Source organism: Eleutherodactylus coqui, chromosome 13, assembly GCF_035609145.1.
Source record: "Eleutherodactylus coqui strain aEleCoq1 chromosome 13, aEleCoq1.hap1, whole genome shotgun sequence".
In the NCBI taxonomy this organism is placed as follows: Eukaryota; Metazoa; Chordata; class Amphibia; order Anura; family Eleutherodactylidae; genus Eleutherodactylus; species Eleutherodactylus coqui.
This window is the reverse complement of record NC_089849.1, coordinates 79,425,997-79,450,996: the sequence shown is the minus strand read 5'-3', so window position 1 is coordinate 79,450,996 and position 25,000 is coordinate 79,425,997. Positions and strand designations below refer to the sequence as shown.

The following is a 25,000-nucleotide window of genomic DNA, read 5'->3' as shown; positions in this document are numbered from 1 at the left end:
AGAAAAGGCCAAAAAGTCCATTTCTGAGCATCATCAAAAGCAAGTTCTTCTGACCACTAAAATGTTCAGAAAGCAACTTGAGAGCTTTCAAAATTGAAAACTGGCAGCAGTGGGATTCGAACCCACGCCTCCAAAGAGACTTTAGCCTTAATCCAGCGCCTTAGACCGCTCGGCCATGCTACCATGAAAGAGTGGATAATTTTGGATCAAAATGTCCAAGAGATTTCATAAAGAACATTTCTCCTGGCAAGAAATCCTTTTCCAGAATTTGATTTAAAAAGAAGAATTGTTGCTGCATTCGAGCTGAATATTTAATGATGGCAGCAGAAGGCTGAAAATGCATTCCTCCAGTTAGAAAGGAAGCAAACGCAAGTGAGTTCAACAGTATTACCGCACTACTGCTTTTTCAGATGTTTCTAGGCTATTGAAGGCTTTGAAGTGCAAGATCGTGGAGTGCGCCTAATGTCTACTTAGCTAGCGCATCAGGGTAGCTTAATCTGTGCCATAACATCTTGGGAATATCATCAAAAGCCTTTTCTTATAGAGTTTGTTCGGTTTCAGAAAAGGCCAAAAAGTCAATTTCTGAGCATCATCAAAAGCAAGTTCTTCTGACCACTAAAATGTTCAGAAAGCAACTTGAGAGCTTTCAAAATTGAAAACTGGCAGCAGTGGGATTCGAACCCACGCCTCCAAAGAGACTGGAGTCTAAATCCAGCGCCTTAGACTGCTCGGCCATGCTACCATGAAAAAGTGGATAATTTGGGATCAAAATATCCAAGAGATTTCATAAAGAACATTTCTCCTGGCAAGAAATCCTTTTCCAGAATTTGATTTAAAAAGAAGAATTGTTGCTGCATTCAAGCTGAATATTTAATGATGGCAGCAGAAGGCTGAAAATGCATTCCTCCAGTTAGAAAGGAAGCAAACGCAAGTGAGTTCAACAGTATTACCGCACTACTGCTTTTTCAGATGTTTCTAGGCTATTGAAGGCTTTGAAGTGCAAGATCGTGGAGTGCGCCTAATGTCTACTTAGCTAGCGCATCAGGGTAGCTTAATCTGTGCCATAACATCTTGGGAATATCATCAAAAGCCTTTTCTTATAGAGTTTGTTCGGTTTCAGAAAAGGCCAAAAAGTCCATTTCTGAGCATCATCAAAAGCAAGTTCTTCTGACCACTAAAATGTTCAGAAAGCAACTTGAGAGCTTTCAAAATTGAAAACTGGCAGCAGTGGGATTCGAACCCACGCCTCCAAAGAGACTGGAGCCTTAATCCAGCGCCTTAGACCGCTCGGCCATGCTACCATGAAAAAGTGGATAATTTGGGATCAAAATCTCCAAGAGATTTCATAAAGAACATTTCTCCTGGCAAGAAATCCTTTTCCAGAATTTGATTTAAAAAGAAGAATTGTTGCTGCATTCGAGCTGAATATTTAATGATGGCAGCAGAAGGCTGAAAATGCATTCCTCCAGTTAGAAAGGAAGCAAACGCAAGTGAGTTCAACAGTATTACCGCACTACTGCTTTGTCAGATGTTTCTAGGCTATTGAAGGCTTTGAAGTGCAAGATCGTGGAGTGCGCCTAATGTCTACTTAGCTAGCGCATCGGGGTAGCTTAATCTGTGCCATAACATCTTGGGAATATCATCAAAAGCCTTTTCTTATAGAGTTTGTTCGGTTTCAGAAAAGGCCAAAAAGTCCATTTCTGAGCATCATCAAAAGCAAGTTCTTCTGACCACTAAAATGTTCAGAAAGCAACTTGAGAGCTTTCAAAATTGAAAACTAGCAGCAGTGGGATTCGAACCCACGCCTCCAAAGAGACTGGAGCCTTAATCCAGCGCCTTAGACCGCTCGGCCATGCTACCATGAAAAAGTGGATAATTTTGGATCAAAATGTCCAAGAGATTTCATAAAGAACATTTCTCCTGGCAAGAAATCCTTTTCCAGAATGTGATTTAAAAAGAAGAATTGTTGCTGCATTCGAGCTGAATATTTAATGATGGCAGCAGAAGGCTGAAAATGCATTCCTCCAGTTAGAAAGGAAGCAAACGCAAGTGAGTTCAACAGTATTACCGCACTACTGCTTTTTCAGATGTTTCTAGGCTATTGAAGGCTTTGAAGTGCAAGATCGTGGAGTGCGCCTAATGTCTACTTAGCTAGCGCATCGGGGTAGCTTAATCTGTGCCATAACATCTTGGGAATATCATCAAAAGCCTTTTCTTATAGAGTTTGTTCTGTTTCAGAAAAGGCCAAAAAGTCAATTTCTGAGCATCATCAAAAGCAAGTTCTTCTGACCACTAAAATGTTCAGAAAGCAACTTGAGAGCTTTCAAAATTGAAAACTGGCAGCAGTGGGATTCGAACCCACGCCTCCAAAGAGACTGGAGTCTAAATCCAGCGCCTTAGACTGCTCGGCCATGCTACCATGAAAAAGTGGATAATTTGGGATCAAAATATCCAAGAGATTTCATAAAGAACATTTCTCCTGGCAAGAAATCCTTTTCCAGAATTTGATTTAAAAAGAAGAATTGTTGCTGCATTCGAGCTGAATATTTAATGATGGCAGCAGAAGGCTGAAAATGCATTCCTCCAGTTAGAAAGGAAGCAAACGCAAGTGAGTTCAACAGTATTACCGCACTACTGCTTTTTCAGATGTTTCTAGGCTATTGAAGGCTTTGAAGTGCAAGATCGTGGAGTGCGCCTAATGTCTACTTAGCTAGCGCATCGGGGTAGCTTAATCTGTGCCATAACATCTTGGGAATATCATCAAAAGCCTTTTCTTATAGAGTTTGTTCGGTTTCAGAAAAGGCCAAAAAGTCCATTTCTGAGCATCATCAAAAGCAAGTTCTTCTGACCACTAAAATGTTCAGAAAGCAACTTGAGAGCTTTCAAAATTGAAAACTAGCAGCAGTGGGATTCAAACCCACGCCTCCAAAGAGACTGGAGCCTTAATCCAGCGCCTTAGACCGCTCGGCCATGCTACCATGAAAAAGTGGATAATTTTGGATCAAAATGTCCAAGAGATTTCATAAAGAACATTTCTCCTGGCAAGAAATCCTTTTCCAGAATGTGATTTAAAAAGAAGAATTGTTGCTGCATTCGAGCTGAATATTTAATGATGGCAGCAGAAGGCTGAAAATGCATTCCTCCAGTTAGAAAGGAAGCAAACGCAAGTGAGTTCAACAGTATTACCGCACTACTGCTTTTTCAGATGTTTCTAGGCTATTGAAGGCTTTGAAGTGCAAGATCGTGGAGTGCGCCTAATGTCTACTTAGCTAGCGCATCGGGGTAGCTTAATCTGTGCCATAACATCTTGGGAATATCATCAAAAGCCTTTTCTTATAGAGTTTGTTCTGTTTCAGAAAAGGCCAAAAAGTCCATTTCTGAGCATCATCAAAAGCAAGTTCTTCTGACCACTAAAATGTTCAGAAAGCAACTTGAGAGCTTTCAAAATTGAAAACTGGCAGCAGTGGGATTCGAACCCACGCCTCCAAAGAGACTTTAGCCTTAATCCAGCGCCTTAGACCGCTCGGCCATGCTACCATGAAAGAGTGGATAATTTTGGATCAAAATGTCCAAGAGATTTCATAAAGAACATTTCTCCTGGCAAGAAATCCTTTTCCAGAATTTGATTTAAAAAGAAGAATTGTTGCTGCATTCGAGCTGAATATTTAATGATGGCAGCAGAAGGCTGAAAATGCATTCCTCCAGTTAGAAAGGAAGCAAACGCAAGTGAGTTCAACAGTATTACCGCACTACTGCTTTTTCAGATGTTTCTAGGCTATTGAAGGCTTTGAAGTGCAAGATCGTGGAGTGCGCCTAATGTCTACTTAGCTAGCGCATCAGGGTAGCTTAATCTGTGCCATAACATCTTGGGAATATCATCAAAAGCCTTTTCTTATAGAGTTTGTTCGGTTTCAGAAAAGGCCAAAAAGTCAATTTCTGAGCATCATCAAAAGCAAGTTCTTCTGACCACTAAAATGTTCAGAAAGCAACTTGAGAGCTTTCAAAATTGAAAACTGGCAGCAGTGGGATTCGAACCCACGCCTCCAAAGAGACTGGAGTCTAAATCCAGCGCCTTAGACTGCTCGGCCATGCTACCATGAAAAAGTGGATAATTTGGGATCAAAATATCCAAGAGATTTCATAAAGAACATTTCTCCTGGCAAGAAATCCTTTTCCAGAATTTGATTTAAAAAGAAGAATTGTTGCTGCATTCAAGCTGAATATTTAATGATGGCAGCAGAAGGCTGAAAATGCATTCCTCCAGTTAGAAAGGAAGCAAACGCAAGTGAGTTCAACAGTATTACCGCACTACTGCTTTTTCAGATGTTTCTAGGCTATTGAAGGCTTTGAAGTGCAAGATCGTGGAGTGCGCCTAATGTCTACTTAGCTAGCGCATCAGGGTAGCTTAATCTGTGCCATAACATCTTGGGAATATCATCAAAAGCCTTTTCTTATAGAGTTTGTTCGGTTTCAGAAAAGGCCAAAAAGTCCATTTCTGAGCATCATCAAAAGCAAGTTCTTCTGACCACTAAAATGTTCAGAAAGCAACTTGAGAGCTTTCAAAATTGAAAACTGGCAGCAGTGGGATTCGAACCCACGCCTCCAAAGAGACTGGAGCCTTAATCCAGCGCCTTAGACCGCTCGGCCATGCTACCATGAAAAAGTGGATAATTTGGGATCAAAATGTCCAAGAGATTTCATAAAGAACATTTCTCCTGGCAAGAAATCCTTTTCCAGAATGTGATTTAAAAAGAAGAATTGTTGCTGCATTCGAGCTGAATATTTAATGATGGCAGCAGAAGGCTGAAAATGCATTCCTCCAGTTAGAAAGGAAGCAAACGCAAGTGAGTTCAACAGTATTACCGCACTACTGCTTTGTCAGATGTTTCTAGGCTATTGAAGGCTTTGAAGTGCAAGATCGTGGAGTGCGCCTAATGTCTACTTAGCTAGCGCATCGGGGTAGCTTAATCTGTGCCATAACATCTTGGGAATATCATCAAAAGCCTTTTCTTATAGAGTTTGTTCTGTTTCAGAAAAGGCCAAAAAGTCCATTTCTGAGCATCATCAAAAGCAAGTTCTTCTGACCACTAAAATGTTCAGAAAGCAACTTGAGAGCTTTCAAAATTGAAAACTGGCAGCAGTGGGATTCGAACCCACGCCTCCAAAGAGACTTTAGCCTTAATCCAGCGCCTTAGACCGCTCGGCCATGCTACCATGAAAGAGTGGATAATTTTGGATCAAAATGTCCAAGAGATTTCATAAAGAACATTTCTCCTGGCAAGAAATCCTTTTCCAGAATTTGATTTAAAAAGAAGAATTGTTGCTGCATTCGAGCTGAATATTTAATGATGGCAGCAGAAGGCTGAAAATGCATTCCTCCAGTTAGAAAGGAAGCAAACGCAAGTGAGTTCAACAGTATTACCGCACTACTGCTTTTTCAGATGTTTCTAGGCTATTGAAGGCTTTGAAGTGCAAGATCGTGGAGTGCGCCTAATGTCTACTTAGCTAGCGCATCAGGGTAGCTTAATCTGTGCCATAACATCTTGGGAATATCATCAAAAGCCTTTTCTTATAGAGTTTGTTCGGTTTCAGAAAAGGCCAAAAAGTCAATTTCTGAGCATCATCAAAAGCAAGTTCTTCTGACCACTAAAATGTTCAGAAAGCAACTTGAGAGCTTTCAAAATTGAAAACTGGCAGCAGTGGGATTCGAACCCACGCCTCCAAAGAGACTGGAGTCTAAATCCAGCGCCTTAGACTGCTCGGCCATGCTACCATGAAAAAGTGGATAATTTGGGATCAAAATATCCAAGAGATTTCATAAAGAACATTTCTCCTGGCAAGAAATCCTTTTCCAGAATTTGATTTAAAAAGAAGAATTGTTGCTGCATTCAAGCTGAATATTTAATGATGGCAGCAGAAGGCTGAAAATGCATTCCTCCAGTTAGAAAGGAAGCAAACGCAAGTGAGTTCAACAGTATTACCGCACTACTGCTTTTTCAGATGTTTCTAGGCTATTGAAGGCTTTGAAGTGCAAGATCGTGGAGTGCGCCTAATGTCTACTTAGCTAGCGCATCAGGGTAGCTTAATCTGTGCCATAACATCTTGGGAATATCATCAAAAGCCTTTTCTTATAGAGTTTGTTCGGTTTCAGAAAAGGCCAAAAAGTCCATTTCTGAGCATCATCAAAAGCAAGTTCTTCTGACCACTAAAATGTTCAGAAAGCAACTTGAGAGCTTTCAAAATTGAAAACTGGCAGCAGTGGGATTCGAACCCACGCCTCCAAAGAGACTGGAGCCTTAATCCAGCGCCTTAGACCGCTCGGCCATGCTACCATGAAAAAGTGGATAATTTGGGATCAAAATGTCCAAGAGATTTCATAAAGAACATTTCTCCTGGCAAGAAATCCTTTTCCAGAATTTGATTTAAAAAGAAGAATTGTTGCTGCATTCGAGCTGAATATTTAATGATGGCAGCAGAAGGCTGAAAATGCATTCCTCCAGTTAGAAAGGAAGCAAACGCAAGTGAGTTCAACAGTATTACCGCACTACTGCTTTGTCAGATGTTTCTAGGCTATTGAAGGCTTTGAAGTGCAAGATCGTGGAGTGCGCCTAATGTCTACTTAGCTAGCGCATCGGGGTAGCTTAATCTGTGCCATAACATCTTGGGAATATCATCAAAAGCCTTTTCTTATAGAGTTTGTTCGGTTTCAGAAAAGGCCAAAAAGTCCATTTCTGAGCATCATCAAAAGCAAGTTCTTCTGACCACTAAAATGTTCAGAAAGCAACTTGAGAGCTTTCAAAATTGAAAACTAGCAGCAGTGGGATTCGAACCCACGCCTCCAAAGAGACTGGAGCCTTAATCCAGCGCCTTAGACCGCTCGGCCATGCTACCATGAAAAAGTGGATAATTTTGGATCAAAATGTCCAAGAGATTTCATAAAGAACATTTCTCCTGGCAAGAAATCCTTTTCCAGAATGTGATTTAAAAAGAAGAATTGTTGCTGCATTCGAGCTGAATATTTAATGATGGCAGCAGAAGGCTGAAAATGCATTCCTCCAGTTAGAAAGGAAGCAAACGCAAGTGAGTTCAACAGTATTACCGCACTACTGCTTTTTCAGATGTTTCTAGGCTATTGAAGGCTTTGAAGTGCAAGATCGTGGAGTGCGCCTAATGTCTACTTAGCTAGCGCATCGGGGTAGCTTAATCTGTGCCATAACATCTTGGGAATATCATCAAAAGCCTTTTCTTATAGAGTTTGTTCTGTTTCAGAAAAGGCCAAAAAGTCAATTTCTGAGCATCATCAAAAGCAAGTTCTTCTGACCACTAAAATGTTCAGAAAGCAACTTGAGAGCTTTCAAAATTGAAAACTGGCAGCAGTGGGATTCGAACCCACGCCTCCAAAGAGACTGGAGTCTAAATCCAGCGCCTTAGACTGCTCGGCCATGCTACCATGAAAAAGTGGATAATTTGGGATCAAAATATCCAAGAGATTTCATAAAGAACATTTCTCCTGGCAAGAAATCCTTTTCCAGAATTTGATTTAAAAAGAAGAATTGTTGCTGCATTCAAGCTGAATATTTAATGATGGCAGCAGAAGGCTGAAAATGCATTCCTCCAGTTAGAAAGGAAGCAAACGCAAGTGAGTTCAACAGTATTACCGCACTACTGCTTTTTCAGATGTTTCTAGGCTATTGAAGGCTTTGAAGTGCAAGATCGTGGAGTGCGCCTAATGTCTACTTAGCTAGCGCATCAGGGTAGCTTAATCTGTGCCATAACATCTTGGGAATATCATCAAAAGCCTTTTCTTATAGAGTTTGTTCGGTTTCAGAAAAGGCCAAAAAGTCCATTTCTGAGCATCATCAAAAGCAAGTTCTTCTGACCACTAAAATGTTCAGAAAGCAACTTGAGAGCTTTCAAAATTGAAAACTGGCAGCAGTGGGATTCGAACCCACGCCTCCAAAGAGACTGGAGCCTTAATCCAGCGCCTTAGACCGCTCGGCCATGCTACCATGAAAAAGTGGATAATTTGGGATCAAAATGTCCAAGAGATTTCATAAAGAACATTTCTCCTGGCAAGAAATCCTTTTCCAGAATTTGATTTAAAAAGAAGAATTGTTGCTGCATTCGAGCTGAATATTTAATGATGGCAGCAGAAGGCTGAAAATGCATTCCTCCAGTTAGAAAGGAAGCAAACGCAAGTGAGTTCAACAGTATTACCGCACTACTGCTTTGTCAGATGTTTCTAGGCTATTGAAGGCTTTGAAGTGCAAGATCGTGGAGTGCGCCTAATGTCTACTTAGCTAGCGCATCGGGGTAGCTTAATCTGTGCCATAACATCTTGGGAATATCATCAAAAGCCTTTTCTTATAGAGTTTGTTCGGTTTCAGAAAAGGCCAAAAAGTCCATTTCTGAGCATCATCAAAAGCAAGTTCTTCTGACCACTAAAATGTTCAGAAAGCAACTTGAGAGCTTTCAAAATTGAAAACTAGCAGCAGTGGGATTCGAACCCACGCCTCCAAAGAGACTGGAGCCTTAATCCAGCGCCTTAGACCGCTCGGCCATGCTACCATGAAAAAGTGGATAATTTTGGATCAAAATGTCCAAGAGATTTCATAAAGAACATTTCTCCTGGCAAGAAATCCTTTTCCAGAATGTGATTTAAAAAGAAGAATTGTTGCTGCATTCGAGCTGAATATTTAATGATGGCAGCAGAAGGCTGAAAATGCATTCCTCCAGTTAGAAAGGAAGCAAACGCAAGTGAGTTCAACAGTATTACCGCACTACTGCTTTTTCAGATGTTTCTAGGCTATTGAAGGCTTTGAAGTGCAAGATCGTGGAGTGCGCCTAATGTCTACTTAGCTAGCGCATCGGGGTAGCTTAATCTGTGCCATAACATCTTGGGAATATCATCAAAAGCCTTTTCTTATAGAGTTTGTTCTGTTTCAGAAAAGGCCAAAAAGTCCATTTCTGAGCATCATCAAAAGCAAGTTCTTCTGACCACTAAAATGTTCAGAAAGCAACTTGAGAGCTTTCAAAATTGAAAACTGGCAGCAGTGGGATTCGAACCCACGCCTCCAAAGAGACTGGAGCCTTAATCCAGCGCCTTAGACCGCTCGGCCATGCTACCATGAAAGAGTGGATAATTTGGGATCAAAATGTCCAAGAGATTTCATAAAGAACATTTCTCCTGGCAAGAAATCCTTTTCCAGAATTTGATTTAAAAAGAAGAATTGTTGCTGCATTCGAGCTGAATATTTAATGATGGCAGCAGAAGGCTGAAAATGCATTCCTCCAGTTAGAAAGGAAGCAAACGCAAGTGAGTTCAACAGTATTACCGCACTACTGCTTTGTCAGATGTTTCTAGGCTATTGAAGGCTTTGAAGTGCAAGATCGTGGAGTGCGCCTAATGTCTACTTAGCTAGCGCATCGGGGTAGCTTAATCTGTGCCATAACATCTTGGGAATATCATCAAAAGCCTTTTCTTATAGAGTTTGTTCGGTTTCAGAAAAGGCCAAAAAGTCCATTTCTGAGCATCATCAAAAGCAAGTTCTTCTGACCACTAAAATGTTCAGAAAGCAACTTGAGAGCTTTCAAAATTGAAAACTAGCAGCAGTGGGATTCGAACCCACGCCTCCAAAGAGACTGGAGCCTTAATCCAGCGCCTTAGACCGCTCGGCCATGCTACCATGAAAAAGTGGATAATTTTGGATCAAAATGTCCAAGAGATTTCATAAAGAACATTTCTCCTGGCAAGAAATCCTTTTCCAGAATGTGATTTAAAAAGAAGAATTGTTGCTGCATTCGAGCTGAATATTTAATGATGGCAGCAGAAGGCTGAAAATGCATTCCTCCAGTTAGAAAGGAAGCAAACGCAAGTGAGTTCAACAGTATTACCGCACTACTGCTTTTTCAGATGTTTCTAGGCTATTGAAGGCTTTGAAGTGCAAGATCGTGGAGTGCGCCTAATGTCTACTTAGCTAGCGCATCGGGGTAGCTTAATCTGTGCCATAACATCTTGGGAATATCATCAAAAGCCTTTTCTTATAGAGTTTGTTCTGTTTCAGAAAAGGCCAAAAAGTCCATTTCTGAGCATCATCAAAAGCAAGTTCTTCTGACCACTAAAATGTTCAGAAAGCAACTTGAGAGCTTTCAAAATTGAAAACTGGCAGAAGTGGGATTCGAACCCACGCCTCCAAAGAGACTGGAGCCTTAATCCAGCGCCTTAGACCGCTCGGCCATGCTACCATGAAAGAGTGGATAATTTGGGATCAAAATGTCCAAGAGATTTCATAAAGAACATTTCTCCTGGCAAGAAATCCTTTTCCAGAATTTGATTTAAAAAGAAGAATTGTTGCTGCATTCGAGCTGAATATTTAATGATGGCAGCAGAAGGCTGAAAATGCATTCCTCCAGTTAGAAAGGAAGCAAACGCAAGTGAGTTCAACAGTATTACCGCACTACTGCTTTGTCAGATGTTTCTAGGCTATTGAAGGCTTTGAAGTGCAAGATCGTGGAGTGCGCCTAATGTCTACTTAGCTAGCGCATCGGGGTAGCTTAATCTGTGCCATAACATCTTGGGAATATCATCAAAAGCCTTTTCTTATAGAGTTTGTTCGGTTTCAGAAAAGGCCAAAAAGTCCATTTCTGAGCATCATCAAAAGCAAGTTCTTCTGACCACTAAAATGTTCAGAAAGCAACTTGAGAGCTTTCAAAATTGAAAACTAGCAGCAGTGGGATTCGAACCCACGCCTCCAAAGAGACTGGAGCCTTAATCCAGCGCCTTAGACCGCTCGGCCATGCTACCATGAAAAAGTGGATAATTTTGGATCAAAATGTCCAAGAGATTTCATAAAGAACATTTCTCCTGGCAAGAAATCCTTTTCCAGAATGTGATTTAAAAAGAAGAATTGTTGCTGCATTCGAGCTGAATATTTAATGATGGCAGCAGAAGGCTGAAAATGCATTCCTCCAGTTAGAAAGGAAGCAAACGCAAGTGAGTTCAACAGTATTACCGCACTACTGCTTTTTCAGATGTTTCTAGGCTATTGAAGGCTTTGAAGTGCAAGATCGTGGAGTGCGCCTAATGTCTACTTAGCTAGCGCATCGGGGTAGCTTAATCTGTGCCATAACATCTTGGGAATATCATCAAAAGCCTTTTCTTATAGAGTTTGTTCTGTTTCAGAAAAGGCCAAAAAGTCCATTTCTGAGCATCATCAAAAGCAAGTTCTTCTGACCACTAAAATGTTCAGAAAGCAACTTGAGAGCTTTCAAAATTGAAAACTGGCAGAAGTGGGATTCGAACCCACGCCTCCAAAGAGACTGGAGCCTTAATCCAGCGCCTTAGACCGCTCGGCCATGCTACCATGAAAGAGTGGGTAATTTGGGATCAAAATGTCCAAGAGATTTCATAAAGAACATTTCTCCTGGCAAGAAATCCTTTTCCAGAATTTGATTTAAAAAGAAGAATTGTTGCTGCATTCAAGCTGAATATTTAATGATGGCAGCAGAAGGCTGAAAATGCATTCCTCCAGTTAGAAAGGAAGCAAACGCAAGTGAGTTCAACAGTATTACCGCACTACTGCTTTGTCAGATGTTTCTAGGCTATTGAAGGCTTTGAAGTGCAAGATCGTGGAGTGCGCCTAATGTCTACTTAGCTAGCGCATCGGGGTAGCTTAATCTGTGCCATAACATCTTGGGAATATCATCAAAAGCCTTTTCTTATAGAGTTTGTTCGGTTTCAGAAAAGGCCAAAAAGTCCATTTCTGAGCATCATCAAAAGCAAGTTCTTCTGACCACTAAAATGTTCAGAAAGCAACTTGAGAGCTTTCAAAATTGAAAACTAGCAGCAGTGGGATTTGAACCCACACCTCCAAAGAGACTGGAGCCTTAATCCAGCGCCTTAGACCGCTCGGCCATGCTACCATGAAAAAGTGGATAATTTTGGATCAAAATGTCCAAGAGATTTCATAAAGAACATTTCTCCTGGCAAGAAATCCTTTTCCAGAATGTGATTTAAAAAGAAGAATTGTTGCTGCATTCGAGCTGAATATTTAATGATGGCAGCAGAAGGCTGAAAATGCATTCCTCCAGTTAGAAAGGAAGCAAACGCAAGTGAGTTCAACAGTATTACCGCACTACTGCTTTTTCAGATGTTTCTAGGCTATTGAAGGCTTTGAAGTGCAAGATCGTGGAGTGCGCCTAATGTCTACTTAGCTAGCGCATCGGGGTAGCTTAATCTGTGCCATAACATCTTGGGAATATCATCAAAAGCCTTTTCTTATAGAGTTTGTTCGGTTTCAGAAAAGGCCAAAAAGTCCATTTCTGAGCATCATCAAAAGCAAGTTCTTCTGACCACTAAAATGTTCAGAAAGCAACTTGAGAGCTTTCAAAATTGAAAACTAGCAGCAGTGGGATTCGAACCCACGCCTCCAAAGAGACTGGAGCCTTAATCCAGCGCCTTAGACCGCTCGGCCATGCTACCATGAAAAAGTGGATAATTTTGGATCAAAATGTCCAAGAGATTTCATAAAGAACATTTCTCCTGGCAAGAAATCCTTTTCCAGAATGTGATTTAAAAAGAAGAATTGTTGCTGCATTCGAGCTGAATATTTAATGATGGCAGCAGAAGGCTGAAAATGCATTCCTCCAGTTAGAAAGGAAGCAAACGCAAGTGAGTTCAACAGTATTACCGCACTACTGCTTTTTCAGATGTTTCTAGGCTATTGAAGGCTTTGAAGTGCAAGATCGTGGAGTGCGCCTAATGTCTACTTAGCTAGCGCATCGGGGTAGCTTAATCTGTGCCATAACATCTTGGGAATATCATCAAAAGCCTTTTCTTATAGAGTTTGTTCTGTTTCAGAAAAGGCCAAAAAGTCCATTTCTGAGCATCATCAAAAGCAAGTTCTTCTGACCACTAAAATGTTCAGAAAGCAACTTGAGAGCTTTCAAAATTGAAAACTGGCAGAAGTGGGATTCGAACCCACGCCTCCAAAGAGACTGGAGCCTTAATCCAGCGCCTTAGACCGCTCGGCCATGCTACCATGAAAGAGTGGGTAATTTGGGATCAAAATGTCCAAGAGATTTCATAAAGAACATTTCTCCTGGCAAGAAATCCTTTTCCAGAATTTGATTTAAAAAGAATTGTTGCTGCATTCAAGCTGAATATTTAATGATGGCAGCAGAAGGCTGAAAATGCATTCCTCCAGTTAGAAAGGAAGCAAACGCAAGTGAGTTCAACAGTATTACCGCACTACTGCTTTTTCAGATGTTTCTAGGCTATTGAAGGCTTTGAAGTGCAAGATCGTGGAGTGCGCCTAATGTCTACTTAGCTAGCGCATCGGGGTAGCTTAATCTGTGCCATAACATCTTGGGAATATCATCAAAAGCCTTTTCTTATAGAGTTTGTTCGGTTTCAGAAAAGGCCAAAAAGTCCATTTCTGAGCATCATCAAAAGCAAGTTCTTCTGACCACTAAAATGTTCAGAAAGCAACTTGAGAGCTTTCAAAATTGAAAACTAGCAGCAGTGGGATTTGAACCCACGCCTCCAAAGAGACTGGAGCCTTAATCCAGCGCCTTAGACCGCTCGGCCATGCTACCATGAAAAAGTGGATAATTTTGGATCAAAATGTCCAAGAGATTTCATAAAGAACATTTCTCCTGGCAAGAAATCCTTTTCCAGAATGTGATTTAAAAAGAAGAATTGTTGCTGCATTCGAGCTGAATATTTAATGATGGCAGCAGAAGGCTGAAAATGCATTCCTCCAGTTAGAAAGGAAGCAAACGCAAGTGAGTTCAACAGTATTACCGCACTACTGCTTTTTCAGATGTTTCTAGGCTATTGAAGGCTTTGAAGTGCAAGATCGTGGAGTGCGCCTAATGTCTACTTAGCTAGCGCATCGGGGTAGCTTAATCTGTGCCATAACATCTTGGGAATATCATCAAAAGCCTTTTCTTATAGAGTTTGTTCTGTTTCAGAAAAGGCCAAAAAGTCCATTTCTGAGCATCATCAAAAGCAAGTTCTTCTGACCACTAAAATGTTCAGAAAGCAACTTGAGAGCTTTCAAAATTGAAAACTGGCAGCAGTGGGATTCGAACCCACGCCTCCAAAGAGACTGGAGCCTTAATCCAGCGCCTTAGACCGCTCGGCCATGCTACCATGAAAGAGTGGGTAATTTGGGATCAAAATGTCCAAGAGATTTCATAAAGAACATTTCTCCTGGCAAGAAATCCTTTTCCAGAATTTGATTTAAAAAGAAGAATTGTTGCTGCATTCGAGCTGAATATTTAATGATGGCAGCAGAAGGCTGAAAATGCATTCCTCCAGTTAGAAAGGAAGCAAACGCAAGTGAGTTCAACAGTATTACCGCACTACTGCTTTTTCAGATGTTTCTAGGCTATTGAAGGCTTTGAAGTGCAAGATCGTGGAGTGCGCCTAATGTCTACTTAGCTAGCGCATCAGGGTAGCTTAATCTGTGCCATAACATCTTGGGAATATCATCAAAAGCCTTTTCTTATACAGTTTGTTCGGTTTCAGAAAAGGCCAAAAAGTCCATTTCTGAGCATCATCAAAAGCAAGTTCTTCTGGGGGGCGTGGCCTAATCGAGCACCAAGATGGCCGCTTGATCTTGGAGCTCCGTGAGCCTTCTTCCATAAAAGCAACACAAAGCTAACAAGAAGCGTTTTCCATAACTCTCCAGAGACTCTCAGATCCCTCTCCACTAATCAAGCTACTGGAGAGGCTTTGTCTGTCGGCTAACGGGACACTCGGAGGACTTTATCCCCTCTTGTGCTGCAGAGCTTCCCGCCGCGACTGGTCCCCCCCCCTCTCCTTCCCCCCCCCCCCCGGACGGCCTGCGCTGCTGGAGGTGGCCGGAGCCTCCCGAAGCCTTCCAAGTCATTAAAGTGCCACCTGAAGAGCATACCTCGGATACCGGCAAATAAGGACAGCGGAGGTGAGAGCGCTGCACTTACCTGTTCTCTGCTAGGATCCGCCGACACATCTGCCGCCCTCGATGCTATCTCTCCTCCGCCGAGGGTGATTGGGGATCCGGCTCGGCGACAAGACCAGCATTACCGCCAGGCGAGGTCCCGGAAGAAGCGCCCGCTCTCCCTGCTGAGCTGAGAACTGAGAAGCGGTGTCGCTTGCCTAAACGCTCTGCACCGCTGACTGCTGGAGCTCCGGAGGCTCTGCCTGGGGTCTGGCGGCGCCGGAGAAAAGCGAGGTGACTTCCACAAATAAAAAACCCTGCACTACCGGCAGCAACCGTTCCGACGACCCCTGAAGTCCTTGACGCTGCTGATGTCCCTGACGTTCCCTGCCCTCAGTCGGAGGTAGGTGGGGGATACATCCCGGCGGCGGGACCCGCGCTGCCGACCATCGCTGCCCTAGAGAGAGCTACTACACTCTCTGGTATACTGCTGTCAGGAGAAAGGGATACCTCGCCTGTAAGACGACTGACAAGGCAGCCCATAAGACTTTGTCCTCCACGTGTTGCAGGACTGCCTGCCGTGCATAAACTCCCCCCCCCCTCAGCGATCCGTTCAGCTGAAGAAAACCGGAGCCCCCCCCCCTGCAACCTTTCAAGTCACAGAGACGACCTGCTGCCGCTTGGGGAGCCTGCTGGTGGTGCTGGTGAATGAGGTCAGTTGAGGGGTGAATACTGCATATACTCGCCTCCTACTGTGATCCATTGGCGTGCCTGACGTTCACGGCGTGATCTCTCCTCCATCGGAGGGGATTGGGGGGGATCGGCTCGGCGACGGGCCCCCGCACTGCCGCCGGACGCGGCCCCGGAGGGAACAGCCGCTCTCTCTGTTCCCTGAAAGCTGAGAAGTGGCGGCGCCACCGCCTGGTTGCTCTACATAGCTGGCTACTAGAGATCCGGTGGTTCTACCTGGAGACCGGCGGTGCCGGAGGAGAGCAAGAGGAGCACTCCATATAAAACTTCTGCACTACCCAGCGGCACCTGAAGCCCTTCTCGCTGCACTAGTGCTGAGAGAAGTTCCTGCCACCCGCATACAACCCTAACAGGCACCAGAGATTCAGAGCCAGCACCCTGCTCTATCAAGGCTAGAAAGAAATCGACTAAATCAAACACAACCACATAGCTGTTCAACACCAATTTGAAGAGTCAATCTAATTTCCCAACTTGGGGGAGAACAGGGGTGGAAGAAGAAGGAGAAAAAAAAAACCAAAAAAAAACCAAAAAAAAAAAACCAGTGACTATTAGCCCCTCGCCGAATACAGGGGTTAAAAATAAGCCCACCCCAACTGTGCCCTGATGACTCGACGCAAATCTTCCAGAGCCCATGCGGGCCGTTTGGAGGAGTTCTTTGCCGCAAGTAGCGGCGGCCCGCGAGAAGCAGCAATTGTGACGCCGGCGCTGATGCGCTCTCTGAGTGAAGAAGAAGAATCGCCAACCTCCCGCTCCTCGTCTCCTCGAGAACTATCACCAGAACACCCGAGAGACCATGAGGTAAGCAAGACACACAGTCACCCAGGACATGAAACCTCTTTGACACTGCAGACATCTAGAGAGAGTCCTCCCGACAAACAGACACACGAAGCCCAAGAAAAGGCGACGACTTCACAAAATAGGGGCCCACTGTATGTCTCCCCTTCTGCCAGTCCTCCTAAGCAGCGCCCAAAACTAGCAGGAGATCAGGAAGAAAGACTAAAAATTCCTCCTGTAAATGACTGTATCTCTACAATGCTTACAAAAGAACAACCAGCAACAGAAGCCTTTATAAAAGAGATGGTAGTTGCCCTAAGAGACTCCCTACAGTCTAACTTTGACCACTTAGCCTCTACATTGAAAACAAACCTAACAGAATTTGATGAAAGGGTTACTCACACAGAAAACAAAATGGGAGAGCTAACGCACTCACACAACGACCTCATCGACTCCCACTACGCGCTAGCAGAAGAAGTAGAACAGCTCAAAACTAAGCTGGCGGACGCAGAAGACAGAAATCGCCGAAATAATATTAAATTCAGAGGCATTCCAGAATCCGTCCATCCAGCAGAAATCACTAAATATCTCCAACAACTAATACAAGTGCTGATACCTGAAGCTTCTCCTGTGGACTTGACAATAGACAGAGCCCATAGACTGCCTAAGCCCAAATTTATTCCGGATACAGTACCAAGAGATATATTGGCGCGTATTCATTTTTTCCATATTAAAGAAGCAGTTATGCAAGCGGCTCGAAAACTTAATCAACTTCCAGCGCCATACTCTAATATCCACCTATATATGGACTTATCACAAGTCACCCTACAAGCCAGAAAGAAATTCTCGACTGTAACCAGCACACTCCGACATGAAAAAATCCCATACAAATGGGGATTCCCCCCGAAATTGATAATCCAAAGAGAAGGCGTAACCCACGCTCTTTCGAAGCCAGAAGACGCGGCCGATCTCATGAAATCATGGAATATCCAACTTCTGGAATCCGCGACCACACCTCCCGTTAGGAGAACCAGAGAAACGGAGAGGAATCGACCTCCACGCAACCCAAACCGCTGAAACGACGAAAGCACCCAATGCCAATGATGAGAGTCTGGGAGAAGGCTCCACTTAAGTGAACTTTCCACCCCCCACAGATGAACAAGACCATAATCTGTAAGGACTTGTTTCTTTACTTCTTTTATGTGATACATATACTAAAGTTATTGCATAAGTTGATGTATGTTATTTCTATCCCCAATGTTCAGAGAAGACACATAATGTATTCCACGCCATACCCCAACAAATCAGGTATTCCGCATGGAGCTTGAACTCCTTTCCATTAACGCTAACGGGTTGAACTCTCCATTTAAGCGTTCACCCCTATGGAAGGAGGCCCTGTCCAACCACGCGGACATACTCTGTGTCCAAGAGACCCACTTCGCCTCCTCGGCTACCCCAAAAATTTCGCACAAAAAATACCCTAATATATATATGGCTTGTGCACCCAATAAAAAAGCAGGTGTACTAATCGCCTTTAGAGACACCGTGTCCCTGGAAGTCCTTCATCTAGAACTAGATCCTAAAGGGAGATATATAATCCTATCTGGAAAGCTAAATTCCATTCCCTTCACAATTCTAAACGTCTACGCTCCCAATAATGCACAGACTTGTTTCTTAAACAAAACCGTAAAAAGGCTGAGGAAATGTGGGGTGGGTAGACTGATCCTGTGCGGGGATTTCAACGTTATCCCAGATAGACTTATGGACTCAACATCACACTCAGCCAGGAACACCCTCTCCCTGCAACCATGGATTCAAAAAGAGGCATTATATGACGCATTTCGTTGCTTGAATGCTTCCGCCAGGGAGTATACATTCTATTCCCCCCGCCACAAAATCTTCTCAAGAATAGATCTGATTCTTGTAGACAGATGGTCCCTACCTCATGTCATTGAGGCAAAAATTAATCAAGCAACTTGGTCGGATCACGCCTCAATATCTGCCACGTTCCAATGGAACGGAAGCAGAGCGGAACCAAGAACATGGAGAAACAATGTCTTTCTAATGAAAGACCCCCAAAACTCCAAAGCTATAGCAGAAGCCTTAGAGGAATTCTTCCAAATTAACGCAACCCCAGAAATGTCACCGGTATCCGTTTGGAATGCCCACAAGGCATTTATCAGAGGAATCCTTATTAAAATGAGCGCTAAACAAAAAAGGGAAAAAACAACACAGGTTACCGAAACCCTCTCACAAATCTCACTAGCTGAACAGGCTATCCGAGACCTTCACACAAATGAAGCCCATGAAAATCTCTTCTCGCTTAGACAAAAACTACGCAAACTTCTTATGGAAAATTATGATAAAGCAATTAGAAATTCCCGCATAAACTACTACGCTTCAATAAACAAACCATCAAAAATTATGGCAAATTTAGTTAGGAAGAAAATCCAAAAGGCCAAAATTCCATTTGTATACAGCTTAGACGATAAAAAAGAGAAGATCTCTCACCCAAAACAGATAGCTGAGATTTTTCGAGTATATTACGAAAAACTCTATAATCTCAAAGACGACATATCCACTCCCCAACCAAACTCCCCAAAAAATTGAGTCTTTCCTCCGAGACCTCAACCTCCCAACTCTCTCTAAGGACCAAATAGACCAACTAAACAAACCTATAACAATAGCAGAAACGTCTGAGATAATTACAATGTTAAAAACACAAAAATCCCCAGGCCCGGACGGATATTCAAATGAATACTACAAGCAATTTTCAACCCACCTTGTACCTCATATGGTCCCCACCTTTAACTCAGCAATATTACAGGGCAAACTCCCAGAAGAGATGCTGGAAGCCACAGTTGTCACCATACCTAAACCGGGCAAAGACCCCACGTCACCCGCTAACTTCCGTCCAATCTCACTTCTAAATTCCGACACAAAGATTTACGCTAAAATAATAGCCCATAGACTACTTATGATCCTCCCCGAGCTAATACACTCCGACCAAGTCGGTTTTACCAAAGGAAGGCAGGCCCCTGACGGCACCCGCAGAGTATTAAACCTTCTTAACATAATAGATTCTTCCCATTCCCCTTCTTTATTACTAGCCTTAGACGCCGAAAAGGCTTTTGATAGACTCCATTGGGGCTATCTTTTCGCAGTCCTCGAAAAATTCGGGTTTTCAGGCCAAATTACTCAAGCAATTAAAGCCTTATATTCGACCCCTAAAGCCAGAATCTTAGTTGATGGTACACTGTCCGATTCCTTTAAAATTACAAATGGCACCCGTCAAGGGTGCCCTCTATCTCCGTTAATTTTTACATTAATGATGGAACCCCTAGCAGAGCATATTAGGATTCATCCACACATTCACGGCATACACACAAAAACTCGACAGCATAAAATAAATTTATTTGCAGATGATGTCCTGCTAACTTTATCAAAACCTTCAACCTCCCTACGCGCAACATACTCTATTCTATCTCAATTCTCAAAGGTCTCCTTCTATAAACTAAATACCAGCAAGTCTCAGATACTAAGCATCCATATAAATGAAAAATTAAAATCGGAACTACAGCGAGAATTCCCATTCCAGTGGCAGCCCAAAAGTATTCCCTACTTGGGAATTCAGCTATGCTTCCCCTTGAAGGATTTAGCCTCTTTAAACTACCTTTCCATTCTAAAAACCATACAAGGTGACTTGGATAATTTTAAAAAACAACAAACTACCTGGCTGGGACGAATCGTACTTTACAAAATGATGATTCTCCCAAAACTAATGTACTATTTTAGAACCTTGCCTATCCCTATCCCAAAAACAGTCATACAAAAACTTCAAAAACAATTGGCCAACTACATTTGGGAAAATAAACCGCCAAGAGTCTCCCTATCAACTCTAGCTCTCCACACCACACAAGGAGGAGCTGGTCTGCCAAATCTCAATGCGTATAGAAATGCTATCATCCTTAACCAGTCATTAGCTTGGCTATCGAGACCAACAATGATCAGTTGGCCTAGCTTGGAAGCAGAAGAGATCCGCCCTAAACCCTTGAGTTCCCTAGTATATGCAAATATCCTCGCCACCTCCTCCCCCCAACTACGCTCAAGGGCGAATCTTCCCCCCCTGCCTCTAACAATGTCGGCAACATTACAAGCATGGAGGGAACTAATTACATCCTCAGATAAAACGAATACTTTAAGCTTGAAAAAAATCCCTATTGATTGCCTAGGATACTTCATCTTAGACCTCCAGACGCTTCCATGGATCAGAAGAGGAATAAAATTTGTCTCAGATCTATATACCAAAAACACCATAAAACCCTTTGGATCCCTAATGAAAGAATTCAAAATTCCTGAGGAGGACGCAATCAAATACCTCCAAATAAAGACATTCCTCCAAGCATACCAAATTCATAACCTAGTTGTGCCCTGGGTGATTTTCAGAGGCCTCGAAGGCACCTGGCATACAAACACTTCAATAACCAGATTCTTCTATGACCATCAGGTGGGAAACTTAAAATCAGGAAAGAAATGCCATCTTTTGAGTTGGGAGAAGGATCTAGGAACCAAAATACCAGTTGATGACTGGAAAGACGCCTTTAGATGGGCAAATAGGGCGACCAGGGGGGCAAACATGATGGAAACACACATAAAGCTAACAACAAGATGGTACTTTACACCACTTAAACTTAAAACCCTTCGCCTATCTAAAGAAGCATTATGCTGGAGGGATTGTGGGGAAGAAGGCTCTCTCCTACATATATTCTGGCTATGTCCCCGGATCTCCCCTTTCTGGAGTGATGTCTTCACCCTACTCAAAAACACTACAGAATTAATTATACCAAAACTCCCAGGTACGGCTCTCTTGCTCCTAAAATTAACACACCTTAGACCCCCAGTTAGGCAATTGGTGACCCACATTCTCTTAGCAGCAAAACTGCTTATAGCTAGACGTTGGAGGTCAAACGAAACCCCAACAATTAAAGATCTAATCCACCTGGTTTCTGAACACAGCATTTACGAAAGAGTTCTGGCCCTCAGAAACAACTCCATAGTAAAATTCGACTTGGTATGGAATTTGTGGTTTAAAAACCACACAACATGATGTCTTCTCTCTGTTATTTGTTTTTTCTTACTAAACCGTTATAAACCCCCACAGTGTTTATTCCCTACTTCAGTCTCTATGCAGTTGAGAGACCGCTGTTTAGCACATCTCTACCATTGCTACTATTTGCTGAAATAAAATTAAAAATATTTCTAAGGTAATAAAGTGAACATACAAGACTGTAGCTATGAATATTAAACTACCTACGTTGTGATGAAAAAATGTTTTAGTTAATCAGTAATCTATTAGATTGTAAAATGTATGTTCTTCTTTCCTTTATGCTGCCAATAAAGAATTAAATGATAAAAAAAAAGCAAGTTCTTCTGACCACTAAAATGTTCAGAAAGCAACTTGAGAGCTTTCAAAATTGAAAACTGGCAGCAGTGGGATTCGAACCCACGCCTCCAAAGAGACTGGAGCCTTAATCCAGCGCCTTAGACCGCTCGGCCATGCTACCATGAAAAAGTGGATAATTTTGGATCAAAATGTCCAAGAGATTTCATAAAGAACATTTCTCCTGGCAAGAAATCCTTTTCCAGAATTTGATTTAAAAAGAAGAATTGTTGCTGCATTCGAGCTGAATATTTAATGATGGCAGCAGAAGGCTGAAAATGCATTCCTCCAGTTAGAAAGGAAGCAAACGCAAGTGAGTTCAATAGTATTACCGCACTACTGCTTTTTCAGATGTTTCTAGGCTATTGAAGGCTTTGAAGTGCAAGATCGTGGAGTGCGCCTAATGTCTACTTAGCTAGCGCATCAGGGTAGCTTAATCTGTGCCATAACATCTTGGGAATATCATCAAAAGCCTTTTCTTATAGAGTTTGTTCGGTTTCAGAAAAGGCCAAAAAGTCCGTTTCTGAGCATCATCAAAAGCAAGTTCTTCTGACCACTAAAATGTTCAGAAAACAACTTGAGAGCTTTCAAAATTGAAAACTGGCAGCAGTGGGATTCGAACCCACGCCTCCAAAGAGACTGGAGCCTTAATCCAGCGCCTTAGACCGCTCGGCCATGCTACCATGAAAAAGTGGATAATTTTGGATCAAAATGTCCAAGAGATTTCATAAAGAACATTTCTCCTGGCAAGAAATCCTTTTCCAGAATTTGATTTAAAAAGAAGAATTGTTGCTGCATTCGAGCTGAATATTTAATGATGGCAGCAGAAGGCTGAAAATGCATTCCTCCAGTTAGAAAGGAAGCAAACGCAAGTGAATTCAACAGTATTACCGCACTACTGCTTTTTCAGATGTTTCTAGGCTATTGAAGGCTTTGAAGTGCAAGATCGTGGAGTGTGCCTAATGTCTACTTAGCTAGCGCATCGGGGTAGCTTAATATGTGCCATAACATCTTGGGAATATCATCAAAAGCCTTTTCTTATAGAGTTTGTTCGGTTTCAGAAAAGGCCAAAAAGTCCATTTCTGAGCATCCTCAAAAGCAAGTTCTTCTGACCACTAAAATGTTCAGAAAGCAACTTGAGAGCTTTCAAAATTGAAAACTGGCAGCAGTGGGATTCGAACCCACGCCTCCAAAGAGACTGGTGCCTTAATCCAGCGCCTTAGACCGCTCGGCCATGCTACCATGAAAAAGTGGATAATTTTGGATCAAAATGTCCAAGAGATTTCATAAAGAACATTTCTCCTGGCAAGAAATCCTTTTCCAGAATTTGATTTAAAAAGAAGAATTGTTGCTGCATTCGAGCTGAATATTTAATGATGGCAGCAGAAGGCTGAAAATGTATTCCTCCAGTTAAAAAGGAAGCAAACGCAAGTGAGTTCAACAGTATTACCGCACTACTGCTTTTTCAGATGTTTCTAGGCTATTGAAGGCTTTGAAGTGCAAGATCGTGGAGTGCGCCTAATGTCTACTTAGCTAGCGCATCAGGGTAGCTTAATCTGTGCCATAACATCTTGGGAATATCATCAAAAGCCTTTTCTTATACAGTTTGTTCGGTTTCAGAAAAGGCCAAAAAGTCCATTTCTGAGCATCATCAAAAGCAAGTTCTTCTGACCACTAAAATGTTCAGAAAGCAACTTGAGAGCTTTCAAAATTGAAAACTGGCAGCAGTGGAATTCGAACCCACGCCTCCAAAGAGACTGGAGGCTTAATCCAGCGCCTTAGACCGCTCGGCCATGCTACCATGAAAAAGTGGATAATTTTGGATCAAAATGTCCAAGATATTTCATAAAGAACATTTCTCCTGGCAAGAAATCCTTTTCCAGAATTTGATTTAAAAAGAAGAATTGTTGCTGCATTCGAGCTGAATATTTAATGATGGCAGCAGAAGGCTGAAAATGCATTCCTCCAGTTAGAAAGGAAGCAAACGCAAGTGAGTTCAACAGTATTACCGCACTACTGCTTTTTCAGATGTTTCTAGGCTATTGAAGGCTTTGAAGTGCAAGATCGTGGAGTGCGCCTAATGTCTACTTAGCTAGCGCATCAGGGTAGCTTAATCTGTGCCATAACATCTTGGGAATATCATCAAAAGCCTTTTCTTATACAGTTTGTTCGGTTTCAGAAAAGGCCAAAAAGTCCATTTCTGAGCATCATCAAAAGCAAGTTCTTCTGACCACTAAAATGTTCAGAAAGCAACTTGAGAGCTTTCAAAATTGAAAACTGGCAGCAGTGGGATTCGAACCCACGCCTCCAAAGAGACTGGAGCCTTAATCCAGCGCCTTAGACCGCTCGGCCATGCTACCATGAAAAAGTGGATAATTTTGGATCAAAATGTCCAAGAGATTTCATAAAGAACATTTCTCCTGGCAAGAAATCCTTTTCCAGAATTTGATTTAAAAAGAAGAATTGTTGCTGCATTCGAGCTGAATATTTAATGATGGCAGCAGAAGGCTGAAAATGCATTCCTCCAGTTAGAAAGGAAGCAAACGCAGGTGAGTTCAACAGTATTACCGCACTACTGCTTTTTCAGATGTTTCTAGGCTATTGAAGGCTTTGAAGTGCAAGATCGTGGAGTGCGCCTAATGTCTACTTAGCTAGCGCATCAGGGTAGCTTAATCTGTGCCATAACATCTTGGGAATATCATCAAAAGCCTTTTCTTATAGAGTTTGTTCGGTTTCAGAAAAGGCCAAAAAGTCCATTTCTGAGCATCATCAAAAGCAAGTTCTTCTGACCACTAAAATGTTCAGAAAGCAACTTGAGAGCTTTCAAAATTGAAAACTGGCAGCAGTGGGATTTGAACCCACGCCTCCAAAGAGACTGGAGCCTTAATCCAGCGCCTTAGACCGCTCGGCCATGCTACCATGAAAAAGTGGATAATGTGGGATCAAAATGTCCAACAGATTTCATAAAGAACATTTCTCCTGGCAAGAAATCCTTTTCCAGAATTTGATTTAAAAAGAAGAATTGTTGCTGCATTCGAGCTGAATATTTAATGATGGCAGCAGAAGGCTGAAAATGCATTCCTCCAGTTAGAAAGGAAGCAAACGCAAG

At 42.4% G+C, this 25,000-nt stretch overlaps 9 non-coding genes across 9 annotated transcripts; all 9 read right to left on the bottom strand.

The window, feature by feature from the left end:
• Positions 1–1,219: 1,219 nt before the first annotated feature.
• TRNAL-AAG (transfer RNA leucine (anticodon AAG)) lies at positions 1,220–1,301 on the bottom strand. Its single transcript has one exon. It is a non-coding gene; the product is annotated as a tRNA-Leu (tRNA).
• A 3,272-nt stretch (positions 1,302–4,573) lies between these two features.
• TRNAL-AAG (transfer RNA leucine (anticodon AAG)) lies at positions 4,574–4,655 on the bottom strand. The gene has a single exon. It is a non-coding gene; the product is annotated as a tRNA-Leu (tRNA).
• A 1,595-nt stretch (positions 4,656–6,250) lies between these two features.
• On the bottom strand, positions 6,251–6,332 carry TRNAL-AAG (transfer RNA leucine (anticodon AAG)). Its single transcript has one exon. It is a non-coding gene; the product is annotated as a tRNA-Leu (tRNA).
• Positions 6,333–7,927: 1,595 nt separating this feature from the next.
• On the bottom strand, positions 7,928–8,009 carry TRNAL-AAG (transfer RNA leucine (anticodon AAG)). The gene has a single exon. It is a non-coding gene; the product is annotated as a tRNA-Leu (tRNA).
• A 1,036-nt stretch (positions 8,010–9,045) lies between these two features.
• On the bottom strand, positions 9,046–9,127 carry TRNAL-AAG (transfer RNA leucine (anticodon AAG)). Its single transcript has one exon. It is a non-coding gene; the product is annotated as a tRNA-Leu (tRNA).
• Positions 9,128–14,073: 4,946 nt separating this feature from the next.
• On the bottom strand, positions 14,074–14,155 carry TRNAL-AAG (transfer RNA leucine (anticodon AAG)). The gene has a single exon. It is a non-coding gene; the product is annotated as a tRNA-Leu (tRNA).
• Positions 14,156–21,933: 7,778 nt separating this feature from the next.
• TRNAL-AAG (transfer RNA leucine (anticodon AAG)) lies at positions 21,934–22,015 on the bottom strand. Its single transcript has one exon. It is a non-coding gene; the product is annotated as a tRNA-Leu (tRNA).
• Positions 22,016–22,492: 477 nt separating this feature from the next.
• Positions 22,493–22,574, bottom strand: TRNAL-AAG (transfer RNA leucine (anticodon AAG)). The gene has a single exon. It is a non-coding gene; the product is annotated as a tRNA-Leu (tRNA).
• Positions 22,575–24,169: 1,595 nt separating this feature from the next.
• TRNAL-AAG (transfer RNA leucine (anticodon AAG)) lies at positions 24,170–24,251 on the bottom strand. Its single transcript has one exon. It is a non-coding gene; the product is annotated as a tRNA-Leu (tRNA).
• Positions 24,252–25,000: the final 749 nt, after the last annotated feature.